The 15,972-nt window shown below is 43.3% G+C and overlaps 1 long non-coding RNA gene across 2 annotated transcripts in view; it reads right to left on the bottom strand.

Annotated features, from left to right (window-relative positions):
- The window catches only part of LOC310885399, a 49,688-nt gene extending 33,716 nt beyond the window's left edge, over positions 1-15,972 (bottom strand). Inside the window, exons 1-2 of one of the 2 annotated variants that reach the window (XR_014574781.1) lie at positions 1,196-15,972; positions 1-635 (exon numbers count right to left, since the gene is read on the bottom strand). The exon at positions 1-635 is cut by the window's left edge and continues 14,118 nt beyond it. This is a non-coding gene — a long non-coding RNA (uncharacterized lncRNA). The other variant, XR_014574780.1, reaches the window with a different exon arrangement.

Below are 15,972 nucleotides of genomic sequence, written 5' to 3'. Positions count from 1 at the left end.
ACAGAAATCTAACTAACTTAGTTGCTCTAATTAGCCCCTGCTGCAATTTCTACCATGCTATTAAAATACGTTATACTCAAATGCAATGAAATGCTTGTAAATCAAGTGAGATTAAAAATCCTTTTGGCTGCAGAGATGTGTTTATCATAAAGACTTTAACATCCTGAATTTTAAAAAATGCTCTGTGCTGTTAAGGGAGCCAAGGTTCATAGGGAGGAGCAGTGTCTTTTTATTGGATCATCTCATGGAGCTGAAGAACAAAACAAAATAAAAAAAGAACAAATTTCCAGGCACACAAACCCTTTCACCAGACCGAAGCAGGAGCTGAAAATCACACAGGAATGAAATCACACATGAAATCACACAGGAATGAAATGCTTACTGTAAACCCTGTTTGGGGGTGAAATTAGTCCAGTACTGCTTTCCTTTCAGAGACCTGCAGCTGTGAGAACCTTGCTTGTGCACGCCGAGTTTCTTTGTGCCATCCCTTCAGATACTGCTATCATATGCTCCTTTTTTTAGCACAAGATACGTGAAAGCTCAGTTTTTTTCAGGCTGAAGGTGGGTGCTCTTTGATCAGAACCTCGACTCCAGATTTTGTTTCCTGGCTTGGATGGGTTTGAATGAACCCAGATCTGAAAGGGAACTTTGGAAGGTTACTGCCTGGCTTGTAACGATGGTGGTGCTAAGTCTCAATTTCACAAAGGATTTTCTTAAAAAGGAAAACAGTACTTTTAAGTGTTTATATTTGATTAAGGAAGAGATCTAGACCCCTCATGTTACAAAAGCGACTAGGTCCTTTAAGGCTATTTCAGCAAGACTGGTGTTAACCAGGTGAGAACCTAATCCTAGAATTTTTGCAAGTCTTTACTCACTGCTTATGAAGCTTATATTTGGTTAATATTCCATTTCTTCCCTTTTCTTTTGGGCCTGTTTGGTTAGATCCTTTTAGCTATATACCCTCTCACTTCTACTCCCCTTACTCCTCCCTTTCTAAAAAAAGGAGGTGGGGAACATAGGCCAAATTCATCCCAAATGCGTGCGAAGGTGCTATGCTAAGCTTTCCTCAGCCCGGTTTCAGGGAGGTTAATTGTCTTGCTGAAAATCAGCTGGGAAAAGCTATGGCTGATCTTCAACCCAGTCTCCCTCTCCAGCCTCACAGGAGAGCGAGCTGGTTATTTCAGGTTGCTGTTACCCGTGTTTATTCCAGCTGAATCCCCGCATCCCTTCCCTCCGACCTTGCCGCGGTGGTAGGGAGCATTGCTGCAGCACCTTCCTCTTTACAGCAGTCGTGCAGAAATCGCTTTCCTCTGCCGTTCCTTTTCGGCAGCAGCATTTTGTTCCTCGCCAGAAATAGCTGCAGCTTAGCACCTGTTGTGCAGCCCGAGAGGCTATCATCTGGCGTGCCACAAACAGAACTTATGCTAGCAGCACTGGACCAGGATCCTCCCCCCCCCCCCCTTTTTTTTTTTTCCGATAGAATTCTCCTTCTGTTTTACCAGACAAATAATCTGTTGCGACTCTTATTGCTTCTTATCTTTTGCAGCTTGGACTGGTTCCATGCACCATTTTGTTCTCAAAGATGCCTAAGCTGATTCTTCAGCGCTAGCCAAAACAAATGAGAGTCTTGGCTGGCGGCATGGCAGCAGCAGCTGGTTTCACTGTGGCTCCCTACACCTAACACTGGGGCAGCTCTGACTTAGATAAAGATCCTTTTCCCTCATTAGGAGACTGGGAAGTGCCAGGGTGCGGGCAGGGGGGGATGAAGTACTGTACCGTTGTTTGGCTGATCTCATTTTTAATGGAACAGTGGAGGTCTTTATTAGAGGTGTTTATTTATTGCGTGTTGGTCTGAGGCATCCATCACAACGGCCTCTCGAGAAAGAGATGGATCGAATGGATGGGGCACAGGACTGGGAACTGAGACACCCAGAATCTGTCCCAGACACTCACCTGCTGTGTGACTTTGAGCTTTCCCTGCCTCGCCTTGCCATGCCCATTCAGGCTGCCAGAGCTTCACAGCTGGAGCTGGCTTCTGCTGCGCGTCTGTACAAACTCACATAAAAGATGCCTGGTCCCAGCTGGGCCCTATAAGCACTGGTGCAATGCAAATAGTAATATATACTGTCCAATTTATCAGTCCTAGTAGGTATGCTAGATGGTCCAGCATCCCTGGGAGACTTTCATTGCCTACAATGGACACTGTTTGAATGGGAAAAACAAAGGGAAGGTATGGGAGAAGAGAGATGGGATTAATGAACAAGCAGAGTGATAAAAGATGAGGTCCAACATGCTGCTGAACTTTTCAGAAGTTCAGGTCTAGACTTGGTCTGGAACAGAGCTTTCTGGTTCTGTACCACTGGTCACTGTCACACAGAAGTGAAGCAGGAGCTGGGTGAGCGGCAGCCTGAGCCGTGCAGACGCCTCCGCGCAGACACAGGCAGCCAAACAACCTTGAGAAAGTTCTGCAGTGCTGGGGGAAGAGATAGCAGCAGCAAAGAAAGATAGGCTGCTGTGTATCTCTGGCATTTGACGCATTTCCCAGTAAACAAAATCAGGGCCTGCTTCCCTCTGCATGCACGGTTTCGTTTGACCTCTGCGTGCAGCCAGGTGCCGTGCACGCCTGGCTGCTCGAGGGGCTAGGGGCAGGTTGCTGATGGGGAAGGTGGGTTTGGGACCCTAGATGCTGTTTCACAATTAAAAACCCTCTTTTCCATGCTGTATGTGTCCCGTCACCTGGACTGGAGTGTTTAGGAAAAAGGGAGGCCTTGTCATGGGGAAGTCTACAGTAAAGTTTTGAGATTTCCTATGGCTTTGGGTACATTCCCTGGTCTCTCTCGGATTCTCCTCAATGCCTCCTCAATTATTATCCCTGTTTTATCTCTGTAAATCAGGTATAATAATAGTGTGGGGCTGATGTACAATAAATATAATAAAACTGGTAAGGTGTTCAGGCATATAAGGTCTGTGAAACGATGACGGATGGGTGGATGGACAAATAGATAGATGCTTTCCCTTTGCAATATGGGAAGGCCAAGCCGGTCGAAAACTTCTAGACACGCTGTCTCTTCTGAGCCAAAAGAACATTATGTCACCGTGAAAATGCCACGCATTTTATTTTAAAAGGACATTATGGCAAGGCTATAATCAGATCTCTTAGTGCCTTAGACAGCTTCAGAACCTGATTCAATAAAAACATGGCTGGACTCCAGCAGTATGAGGAGAAGCAGGCTATCTGTAGGGACTTATCTCTGCCTGTAAAACCTCTATTTCGGAGCACTTTTGAGCACTTGAGTCCAGGCTTCTCGTGTTTGTTTGCTATGGAACAGGGAGCTTGTGAGGGGGACACCAAAAAATATAACAATGTGATATGATGTTTGGGTGGGGACAGCTAATTGATTTGACAGTTAATCAAAAACTACTAAGGGAAAATCAATATGGAGTAAAACAGTCTAGTCTTCTGTTCTATATCGTATTCCCAGTGGCATTGTTGATTGTATAGCATCAATGTCATCTATTTTAGATGGAAATGTTACCAACTATAATGCCACTGTTGATGTTTCAAAACGATTCTAATCTCATTTCAATAATAGCTTCTGTCTCTCTTAGTGACACACATGCCATAACATTCTTGGCTAAATTGACAGCACTAATAACACACTCGGTTTTTATATTATTCGGACCACTGTCTGCATTTTTGAGTGTTCATGTTATTGCACAGCACGAAGGGCCTGTGTCTCCCTTGAAAGCTTTGAGTAACCTAGGGTCAGTAGTGCTCTTGCAGCCCACCTGGACATTGCCAGCACCATGCTGGCACCCTGGAGGTTAATGGGGACATGGGGAGGCTCCTGAGCTGGAAAGGTCTGACTGAGGTGATATGCTCATGGCCACCGAGAGTAATTCAGGAAGGGCAAGGTTACGGCTGAGATTGTGGCCAGGTTTGTGGTTTAGCTGCTGGACTGCACACTTCCTCCGAGGTCTGGAGTCCCCCAAAGCGGATGAGAAAAAATCCCACAGGGAAATTCCGTGCTGGCTTTCTGGAACTCCTCCTCTGCATCAAAGGCTGACTTACCAAACTCAACGCCTCTTGTGTGGTTTCACTGAAGGTTTTGTTTTCATCCTGCTCACAATCTAGAAATGAAAAATGAATGTGCCATCAGCCCAGATGCTGCACTGATGGGCGAAAGGGGAGGTGGACACCTCATGGTGAATCAAGTTCTCCAGCCTAAGTCGGGTGTTTTCAGTTCCTGATGTTTCATTCAGATGAAATTCAGAGTACAGCTCATAGCCCTTTCTTGGATGGATCTAGTGATGGTTCAACTCCAAAATTTAAAGGAGGTCTCTGGCACTTTTTGTGGGGAAAATTCTCATCTCTCAGCACATTTACTGCCCCGACCCCGCCTGCTCCTGTGTTGGTTTGAGCACTGAATGCACCACCCAGGCAAAGCACTTAAGCAGATGCTTAGCTGCACACTTAATTTCAACTCTCCCGAGCATGGCTTATGCTTAAATTTTAGTGAATATACAAAAGTCTTATTGGAGTCAATGGACTTCAAGCCTGTGCTGAATTTTAAGCATAGGCTTTGCCAGAGCCCTGCACTTGAACCTGTTTCTGGAATATGCAGTACATAATTGGGAACGCAGGAACCAAATCTTTCAAATAGTTCCTTCATTTAAAACAACTTTCCTCTTCAATTATCAGCTGTGGATTTAAATAGGATGAAAATTCAGTCTTTTCTTTCCGAATTTATCTTCTCTCTTCTCCTTTCTTTTGCAGGGGAATTTTCCCTTTATTAACTTTTTGAGAATAAAATGCAGAAAATAAATGAATAAACAAAACCTGGAGCAATATGTGAGATCTTTAAACTAATTCAGCAGTCATCATTACTGACATCAGGAGAAAGAAATGCTAGAATACAAGTCTATTGCTTTAAGCTGGGATTTTCAGGAGAGCCCGTTGGAGTTTGGCACTCAAATCCCACCAAATCCCCTTTATACTTTTCACTTCTCTTTCTTTTCTCTTAATTTATTTTTCTTGGACATGGGAAAGGCCTGATACATTTTGTTAGGGTGCATTATTACATGATGTTTAGGATCAGCATCTAGGATTAAAGCAGGTTCAGAGCCCCTGTAGTGCACAAAGTAATAGGCAGTTCCTCCTCTGATGATGTGATGCCTGCGGGTGGATGTGTGGTTGTGGCGCTGGGTTCAGTGTTTTAGCACACCGACTTCCCAAGCTGTTTATTACCTCCCAATGGCTGGCGATTATTATTATTATTGTGATGTTTTTCCGTTATTCTGGCTGAATTTGCACTGAAATGGATTGGGAGTGCTCCCTCAGAGACTTACAGCACTTCTGCTCTGGGACAGAAGTGGCGAAGGGAGGAAACAGCAAATGGGACAGTTTCCCAGGTCTGCCTGTGCCATTGCTAAGGCTTGCTGTTGTCAGCTCCACAGGTTTATTTGGCCAGTCTGAAGATGCAGGTGATGCATCAGACTTAAAGTTGCTGAACGGTTGGTTACGAGTAGCCACATCAGTATGTATTTCTTGGTGTGCCTCGGGAGATCTGCATTTTAAAGTTATAAACTGCTCTGTGTGCAGTGCTTCCTTGTGCCTTGTGTAGGGCCTGGTGCAGGGTCCTGCAGATCCCCTGCTGCAGCTCATGGGTATGGTGAGTAGACACATTCTAGTATCCTAAGCACAGCTTGCAGTAGGGTACAGGGGGCATGTTTTCTATTCCTAACTGTGGAACAACTTGTGTTGGTATTACAGTAATATTTTGGTCATTTGTTACAAAAAACATCCACCCTGTTGGGACCAGCCAGCCTGGAGCTTGCTGTAGTTCGCTAAGCCAGCCCCGAGCTCTGTTTTTCTTCCTTTTCCTGAGAGAGGAAAACTTATATTTGGCTTCCACTCCCCATTACTAATGACACACTTTGTAGAATTTGCTCGGTTTTGCCTCTTGTTTCATTACATAGGAGTCACATCTTCAGCTCAAACCAGGTGTAAGAACTAGATCCTCTGCCCTTGTGCTCACAACTCCAAAAGATTGCAGGGTTGTAGCGCATCCTGGATTTTGGTTTCCCCTGCCAGTCCTGCCTGCAGTCTGGCAACTGCTGTGCTGATTCCTGACCTCATTACTGTCTCCCTTATGAAGATGAGGTACCAAAATTTAATGCCTGATGTAGGCTCTGAAATACGGTTGTATGCTATACCGGTCTGACCTTTTCATTATTCTGCAGTTTGACTGACTGGCTACCCCAGCCCTTTCCCACAAGTTGAGGGGGCTGTAATCATTGGAGGAATGGAGCTGCTAGATAATCAGCATACAGAATGCCGAAAAGGTCAGGATAATCCAGTGTACATAACAGATGGATGCACAGATAGGTAATACACAAGCAGAACTTGAGGACTGGATATATGTTTTCTAACCTTCAAAGAAAGTTGTATTCTTTCTCCTATTCCCTCCCTGCCCCAAAAACCCCTGCAGACTTGTTATTTGTTATTTCAAAAATGCAAGTGTCTTTATGGTTTTTCATATACTGCAAACAAAATGCATTTCTTGTCTGGCTGTCTGCAGTACAGAAGTGACAAGGTACTGGGGAAAATACTGGAAACCTTTTAGCATTGTTTTCTTTCAAAAATAATTTCAAACTTCCTATCTCTGCTCAGTTTTCTACTCTCTTCCATTTTTAAAAACACAAAAGTATTAGAAAAAGTTATTAAAATGGATATTTCAAGAGGAAGCTTGTTAAAAAATGCAAGTAGATTATAGCAAGTTGTTCTCCGTTTTCCACTGGTGAAATAGTATCAACAAGAGATAAGAGGGGAAAATGGGAGAGATTTATAAAAGCAGTGTTTTGTTCTGTTCCTCAATGTAAAAAAAAAAAAAAAAAAAAAAAAAAAAAAGTTCGTCTGAACTACAGGACTGAAAATTTGAAACAATGGGAATATAAATATATATTTCTTCTGAAAAATTCATGGCCAAATCTTTAATATTTTTTATTATTACCTTTCCTTCACAATCGTACAAATTACATAGCTGCAAGGAGGCACAATTTTACAGTATCACCGTACCAAAATCAAGACACCTGAACTTACATAAATGTACTAGTTCAAATGTACATGCCTAACAGCAACAGAGGGAAATAACTGAAGAATAAAATATAAATAGTATGTAGGAATAAGTTCCACGTTACTACAAATCAGTCGGTTATCTATGTTAATCAAGCAGTCCGCTCCATTCTTGGAGAGTCCCTTCACAAGATTCAGCGTAACCCAAAGGGTAGAAAATAATTACCTACAATTAAAGAGTATGCGAGACAAGTCAAGGTCAAGGTGAAGCTCTGGGGATCTGTCATTAGCCACTCTAAGGCAGGTTCAGGCTAGGCTAATAAAAATCCTGACCGCCACTGTGGTGTTATCTAAGAGAAACTGACCCTTGCTCAGCAGCGAAGAAGGGTCCGTGCCTCCTGCCATTGCTCGTGAGGGTAGAGCCACAGGGATGCTTTTAGTCACAGTAAAGTTTGTTGTACTAAAAACCCTGCAGACTGTTCGCTTCAAATGCCTGGCTGAGCAGGGCATAAAGCTGAGGAAAAGGCTAGATAGAGGACACCGATCCTTTTGTGAATGTTTTAGCCTCGATATTGGTTCTCTCTGTCCTGTTTCTGCTCCTGGAAGCTGCCTTCGGTTCTGGCGTTAGAGTTTCTTTCTATTACCTGAGAAATAATCCTTCCGTCCACATCACGTGGCTCTCTCAGGTCTTCGTCTCCCCATATCGATTGCTGCAGGTTGCTTTATGAGTTAGTCCTTCAGCTGTTCCGTGCTGCGGGTGAGAGCTGTGCAAGGTCAGACATCCATGTCCCGGTCTGCTCACGCCCTAGCAAGAAACTCAAATTTCTTCCCAGCAAAATAAGGCCATGGAAGCACCCAGCCCCAAGTCAGCCCCTCTGCCCTCTCATTTTTCTTCAGATTTCAGGAGCCGCTACACCAGTCCTGGTCCTGAAATCACAGGTGATGAAACATTTCTTGGGAAACACTGATGCGATGGACCGCACCGAGGCTTTTTTCTCAGCCTGCAGGGTGTCTGCGGCCAGACCCTCAGTTATCCAGTTTGATCCTTTTTTTGGCTTCTAAGCCTGTCTGCACCTTGTGATGCACAGGTACTGGTTTATTAATTATCCCTCCTGTAGGCTCGGGAGAGCAGGTGGAAGGGGCTCTGTTAATTGTGCCCCGAGGCTCTGATGTCCTCTTCCTAATCAGCTGCCCTCAGCAGCTATGTTTTTGAAGCAGGTTGCAAGCATTCATTGCACACTTGAGCCCTTAAAAAATCAGCTCTCCTTTGGCTGGCATTTTAAGACATTTTGCTTCAGGCTGGACAGTTTGTGACAAATATATATATATATCCCCAAATACCTGGTGTTTCCACAGTCATTTTCCAGTGCTCATGCTTAACCCATCCCATGCCATGCCATAAGGAAATTTGGCCATGGCTCTCCAGGCATCCCCAAGGCAGATATACTATGGGTCAGATATACCATCCCAGCCTCCTGCAGCAGGAGGGCAGATGTCACCTCCTGCCACCTTTTTCATGAAGATTGATGCCCATTCGCTTCTTTCTTTCTGTGTAGCTAAATCTCCACTGAACATTTAGCAGATGTAAAGCCCCACAGCCTACCTGAAGAGGTGATGCTTCAAGCATTGGTGCCAATGGACAATGGGATGGTGTCAAGCAGGCTGGGTAAATGTCAGAGAGCTTTCTTGGTCTGGTAGCTCAGGACCTGCTCTCAGTTAAGCAACAATTTGGTGGTAAAACATATTCAGGGGAGAGATTTGAGTACTTCCAAAGGATGATTAATCCTATCCTGATAGGGCTGCTTATAAGTGGTGGGTTGAACTGCCCTTTGGTGTCACCTCTTCCTGCGCTGTGTGAGACAGACTACAGGTAGATATGTATGTATATCCTACAATTTCAGCTGGCTGGGGTGGTGTCCTTGTGTGAGAATATGGAGGGAAGGGAGGCTGGTCCTGCTTTGTTTCATTTCTTTTCTGCTGCTGTTTCTTTCTCCCATTTCCTCTCTGACTTGGGGAGACAATACAGGAGAGGTTTATTACTAAGACAAGATGTCAAACTGCTGCAATTAGATCCAGGTTAAATCTACAGTTTTTCTCAGCCCCACTGGCTCTTCCAACCTGCCTTCCAAACACCAAGGGAGATCAGCTTATGAGCCCAAAACTCAAAGGAAAACAAAGCAGCTTCAGGGAGTGAGAACTTCGTGAGATGGGACCTAAATTAATCCCTGCTGTAAATCCATCGTAGTCCCAGACATATTGGGCTGAGAGCGATGAAGGTGATGAATAGTAGGTGAAGGCATAGTACAGGTTGGTTTATTTCTCTGCAAAACCTAGCTGCTGTGTTAGCCATTGTTGGTTGCATTGTGCAGCCTCTGTGTTTAATAACATTGGGATGGATATGAGAACCAGAAGCAGTAAACTTCTTGGTTTTTACTCTTCAAGGTACTCCTTAAATCTTAGTGGCACTGCTCTCTCCTGCCAGCCAGCAGTGCTCAGATCAAATTGCAAAGCAAGCTTCCAGAGCTCTCCGTTGCCTCTGACTGCCAGCATCTTGCCTTACCGCGTGTTATCCTGCAGCATCCACCGGACGGTGGGCAGCATCAGCACAGAGATGTTTCATGAGTAAGGGGATGAGGGAGAGGTGACTGAAAATTAGGGGATGAGGAGTGTCCCCTGCTTCCCCTGGCCCCTTCTGGAGGCAGAAAAACTGAAAAGTGGAGCTGTGATGCCAGTGTCACAGGGGGAGACTGCAGCAGCACTTGCCTTGCAGCACCAAAGGATTTGCTTTGACATCTTATTTCAAACATCACCCCATGACCATTATTTCTTTCTCCCCTCTTATAGAGCAAATATCTGAATTTAAGCAGAGCAGGTATTGCGCACTAATTAGTAATGTGATAAATATGGCAGCTAATTAAACAATTTGAATTTTGCCTCTACTGCCATTTAACTGGAACTGAAGTCAAAATACAGTCCTTAAAGCATCCAGAACGAATATGCAGTGTGCTTGCTGTGACTGTTTTCATTGTTTGAAAACAATTGAGTCTCAGAAAGCAATTACAATGAACCAAACTGCTTGTGTAACAGCCAGGTAAGAAACTGTTCAGGTTACTATGAGCTCCTTTCACTTAATAAAGCAGAGTATATAGGTTATTAATCTTAATTGAGCAAGGCTTTCTTAATCCATCCCATTGTCCAGACTAGGGTTAAAGCATTTTAAATGATTAAAAAAAAAATCAGTACCCATTCCTGAGCGGTTTGATACCAAAGAGGTAGTATTGATCCAGAAGAGGAGAACAGAAATGACTTAAAGGAAGTGATTTGTCACAGGTGGACAAATCTGCTGAACTGCTGCTTTCACCTCTGCATGTTGTCGCTCCTTTGCAGCTCCGGTGGGAAGGAAGCTTGGAAGCCCAAGCCCCAGCTGTGCTAGCCCCATGCTGGGGCAGCATCTCAGAGGACAATCAAAGCAATTTTTAATTCCTCACATTTTCCGGAGACAGTTGGAGTTCAGGGTAAAGAGGGTCAAACCAGGTCCAGCCCAGCCCTACTCACACGTTTTCTTTTCTATTATCTGATCCAGCCTAGAAGACCATTCCAGCAGCTTGAAACCACCAGAGAATATTAGATTGCAGTCTGTCCTGTTTTCCCCTCCCACTGCTGCTACCTATTAACGCTTAACACCCCACAAAGCACCACATTTTCTTCGGGCAGCCTGTGATGGTCCTGTGCCGAGAGAAGGCAGGGAGATGAAGGCTCTGCTAGCTCTCCTGGCTGATCTCAAGCCTGCTCGTGAGCAAGGAGGAGGATGTTCCTTGTGGGAACTGGCCCCACACTTTCTTTTTTGCTCCAAACTTCCTTAAAAAAAGCATTCCCACTTGTGTCTAACGTCCTGCCTGAATGCATTGTTGATTGTTGTTCTCCTTCTCAGTTTACCTGGCTGCAGTACAATTAAAAAAAAAAACAAAAACGATCATTTCTCCCAAAGTCAGATGAATTCCCCCTTGTTGCAAAGCCCAGGCAGTTTACAGCTTTGGGGGGTGTTTTGTTCATCCCCTTTGGCACCCCTGCATGAACTCATCTTTGGGTTACCCATTCGCACAATGAACTTGATATATGGTAGCGTGGATAATCGCGTTACTGAATCCAGGGCCAGCTACAGGGGAGGACCATTAATAGCTGCCCATGCCGAGACGCCATGGCTCCGTCGCCTTGCCGTGAGTCATTCCAGCTGCTGGAGAATGCTATCTTTGTAGATTCCCCTTTGGTCAGAAAGAGGAGGATGGAGATTGCTCCAGTTCAGCAGTGAAAATATCTCACCAGTCTGGAGACAAGAGAGCTCTTTCAGAGCCATGCTCGCACAAAATACCTAATGGTGCTGCGCGTGGCACAAATACACTCCAGTTCCCGAGGCCAGCGGATAAAAGACACATATGCTCTCACAGATTAGATATGAAACAAGCATATGTTTCTGCACTGAATCAACTGCAGAATCACGTTTGCTGGTGCATCTAGTCACAGGACGGGTCCCTGGCATATGTACAGGGCGGGGAGTGCGTAGGTACGTGGAGTCAGAGATTTACCCTGCTGTAGAGCACTGAATCACAGACGGGGTGGAATGACAGCAATTAGAGTTGGAGATTAACGCTGCTGTGTCTGAGAACATAATTTCAGTGGAGTCATTTCTGATTTACAAGAGAAAAGGCAGATCCAGCAGCCCCAAAACCTTGCTGAGGTCTGCTTCGTATTTTCTCTCCTACCATAACTAAACAATACAAGACATGTATGTACGTGCACCCATACAACTCTGGCACAGCATTTCAAAAAAGAGGATATGTTTTAAATTTCTTCTAACCCTATTCTATGTTTTCCAAGCAGTAAAAGTTACATATATTTTTCAGACAGGCAGGTATTTATTTATTTATTCATGTATTTTTTTCTTTTTCTCAAGGAACAGCCTAAAACTGAGAGCCTTTTTTTTTCATGATATCTGTTGTTACTGCCTATTTGCAAACAGGGGGTCTTGTTCAAAGTGGGCTTTGGATTCGCATGTTCTCACTCTCCAGTTTCACTGCTGATAACCTGACCAACTCAGTTCAGAGATCCTGCCTGTCCCACGGGCAAAAGTTTCCATGTTTCAGATCTGTAGGTTTTTTATTTTGAATAGCATTAGGTAGTCCAGAGCGGCTAGTTTTTGATGCCCAGTCCAATGCACTTCCAAGGCTTTATTTTGGCACACCTGTAGACATTACTGCCACACATCCAAAGCTGAACGACCTGAAATTGCCAGGCACTTCACCTAAAACTTAAAATTGCAGTCATGAATATAGAGGTACTGAAACATTTCTAACCCTTTCCAACACTTGTGTGCTAGCTGATGTCCAACAAGGAAAAAGTTGATCTCTGTGTAGTGAAGGAAAAAAAAGTGATATCATTGTGTGATGGAGAAAAATCTGAACTTAGTACCTCTTTTTGTTTTTGCATACGTCTCTCTAAAGGTTGGCTATGATCATGTGTTCATCACACTTAATATTTATGGCAGAGGGACAGCTAGCAGCTCTGAATAAAGCAGGATGATGTTGGAAAGTTAGATGTCTGGAATTCGGATGGCCTGATGAATTTCATCTTTTATTAGTTAGAGACTGCTTGATGCAATCTCTGTAAGGTTAGCAGCTATCTTTAAGAGTATGTGGAGGATGAGGGAAGAAACTATGAAAGGATGCACGTGATGCTTGACTCTAAAAAAAAGTTGTGAAGAGGAGGTGTGAAGTCCAGGAAGTGGAGAATCACAGACTAGTCATTTCAGTGCCAGCCCGTGGAAAATTATTGGAAAAAAATAATTGAAGCAAGTATTTGTTCACACCTGGAGGATAACAAGAAATGAAATAACAGACAGCATTGATTTGTCAAGCAAATTGTGCCAGAACATGCTGAGCTCCTAGTCTGGGTCCAGAACTAAATCCTAAATGAAACCAGGACCTACAAACAAATTCTCACACAGGTTGTGCAAGAGGCTTTGTGCTCTGAATGGGTCAGAGCAAAGATGATGAAAATATCTGCCTCCCAAAATGCAACCTCCTGTGCTTGGTTCCATTTTATTACTGGGATGTTATAGGGACCTGATCTTCAAGACCCTCTGTGAGTCTGGGATGGCCATATCAAAAATCACCTCCCTAGTCACAGATCACTGAGGCAACGCCACTTCTCCCAGGCAATGTATTTGACAGTACCCAGGAATAAGCACTCAAGAGCCAGAGAGCTAAAAAATAAATAAAAAGATTGGCTAAAATAGTGAGTTTATTCTGAAGTGTTTCCAAATGGCCACACATCTTTTTTTTTCAGTGGTGAAAATCCCTTTTAAAAATTATTTTATTTGATCAATTAAATGCTACCAATTTCTGGATGCACTAACCACAAATTTGCTAAATTCCTGAGCTAATGAAAGGCTGGCTTGCTTTGACATGAATGGGAGTTTTGTTTGAGTAACAATCAAATAAGGACTTGGCCCAAAGACAGCAAGGAAAACATTTAGATGTTAAATATGTATTCAGAAGACCTTTCTTCAAATCTTTTCTATTGCAGCAACAGGATAGTAATTGTGTTCTGTAGCAGGGACAGTGCAGTGAGATATCCAGCACCTCTCAGGATTGGGCAGAGCGAGCAAGAAACTATGCAAATATTTTAGTTTAGAAATACTTGTAGCTCCTTTTCAAACAATGAAAGCCTCAATTAAAGCCAGATCTCCGTTATTTAAAAATTCCAGGCAGCAACTGAGAGAGAAAGAGAGAGCGTGAGCGGGTTTCTTTCTTTCTTTCTTTTTTTTTTTTTTTTTTTCCTTACTCAAGAAAAATAAAGTACAAGGTATTTGAAAGTCGGTAGAATTGTGTCTTACATTAAAACTGTGAGAGCTGAGAAGTCTGAAGCTGTGATTCTTATCTTCTAAAGAGTTTTGCAGTCATCAATACCTAAAGTAAGCTGAAATAGAAGAAATAGGTGACCTTAATAGATATAACTCTGTATGGGTTCATCGTACCATGAAATTAAATTTTTAATCTGAATTGATGAACAAAAATGCTAGTTTGATCCTCCCCACACACAATAGTTTAAATAGTTTGGTAACTATTTCACTTCCAGCGTGTACTTGCACAAACAAGCTCAGTAACAGGGGAATGCACTTCGTGCACCACGGGCTGGGAGATCCAGAAACAAAAAGATCTTGGGGGCTATTTTGTTGTTGTTGTTAAATTGTCGCAAACCAGGTTTAGGATTCCTGGGGAGGTAAATTTATGTTCTTCTGCTTCTGGTAACTTGTAAACATAGGGGTTAATCCGACAGTCACTAAAATCAGTAGTCGCTGAGTCTTTTGATGGACTTCAACTGGCTTTGGATGCGGTTCCAGGCTTCTGTCTTTTGCTGATGGAAGCCATCCATTTTGTGTATAATCACATTCAGCAACACTTCATCCTCAGAGTTCATTTCATTTCAGTGGGCTTCCCTTCAAAGTGATGCACTTCCTCCACGCGTACATTTAAAATACCTACTGGCAGGCTAAACTCAAAGCAGATATATTGTCTAGGAGGGAATTACTGATTCCTTATTTGGCTTATGACCACTTGATCTCAAAAACTTTAACATAACCTGTAGAAGCTGAAGTGAAGATATTAATAAAACATCCCCTGCCAAAAAACAGAAAATGATTTTATCCTTTTTTTTTAATCAGCTTTTTTCCTTTTTTTTTTTTCCCAAGTTCATCAATATTAAAAATATCCCTCACTCCATGATCTTATTTATGGCTTTTTCCCCCTAAAAGAGCCAACACAGATTTGAGAAATAAAAACAAACAGGAAAAGAAAAATCAATTACTCTCTTCGTTAGTATAGAAACCTGAACTTGGATGTGTTGGTCAGCTGAAGTTGTCAGGATGGTCAGAGGAATTGTCTGCTATTATCTGCCAAGTAAACACCATCACAAAGTGAAAACTGATGCCATAGCATTTTTTATAATGCAATAGGCATGGCCCTCACTTCTGAGTATTGGAGCCAAATGTTCTGCCATGGCCCTATACAATAGCAGTCTTTGACAATAGCTCAGTATTTAGTTTGTTATGAAATCCAGTCTATTTTGGGAGGGCCCTATTGTTCCCATTTTATATGTGCTGCAGACTTGTGCCTCAGAAAACACAGAACTAATTGCAGAAGTTGTCACTGTTACTGAAAAAGCTGAAGGTTTTGTACCACTGTGAGCGCAGAAGCCTCCTCCTCCTGCAGCGAGAGCCTTGGAGACAGCTTGGTCCTGCCCGAGTGCACAGGAGCTTGTCGATGCCTGGGGACAGGCTCAGCAGCGAGCTGCCAAGGAAAGCTGAAGTTCAGCTTGTCCCCTTGTTGGAATAACATCTAGAAGCACCGAAGTCTATCCTGGAAGCATCTCATCTCTGATGCGTCTTAGAGAAGTATCTCAGTTTAGTACCAGTCCCTGAAGGAGGATACAAATCAGTAAATGGAAATATCCGGCTCTTAAAACGCTTAATTATTTCCTGAAATAAGGTGTTTTTGTCCCCATAATGAAGCTGACTCATGTCTGCCATTAAATAGAAAGAGTTGCTCTACCTATTCCACTCCCTGGTGGCCTGATTCTGCTCTCCTTTCCCTTGCAAAAGGCAGCGTCATACTATAAAAGTTAATAGCGTGGTACAAACAGAAGCGAGAGGAATGCAAGCTGATTGTGCATTCTCCATCCCTCTTTCTCCTGTGCATGAGTTCACTTCTACTTTGATGTTTGATAACTTTAAAATTTAATAATTTCAGGTAAATCAGCGATCTAATGATGCATTCCGTTGTATGTAAAGCACTCGTTTGTGGCAGTCCTAGCCCTAGCCTGTATCAGAGAGAAAGAAAAGT

Source organism: Anser anser (genome assembly GCF_964211835.1).
Source record: "Anser anser genome assembly, chromosome: 22".
NCBI classification, from domain to species: Eukaryota; Metazoa; Chordata; class Aves; order Anseriformes; family Anatidae; genus Anser; species Anser anser.
Note: the sequence above shows the minus strand (reverse complement) of the source record. Positions and strands in the feature narration are given on the sequence as shown.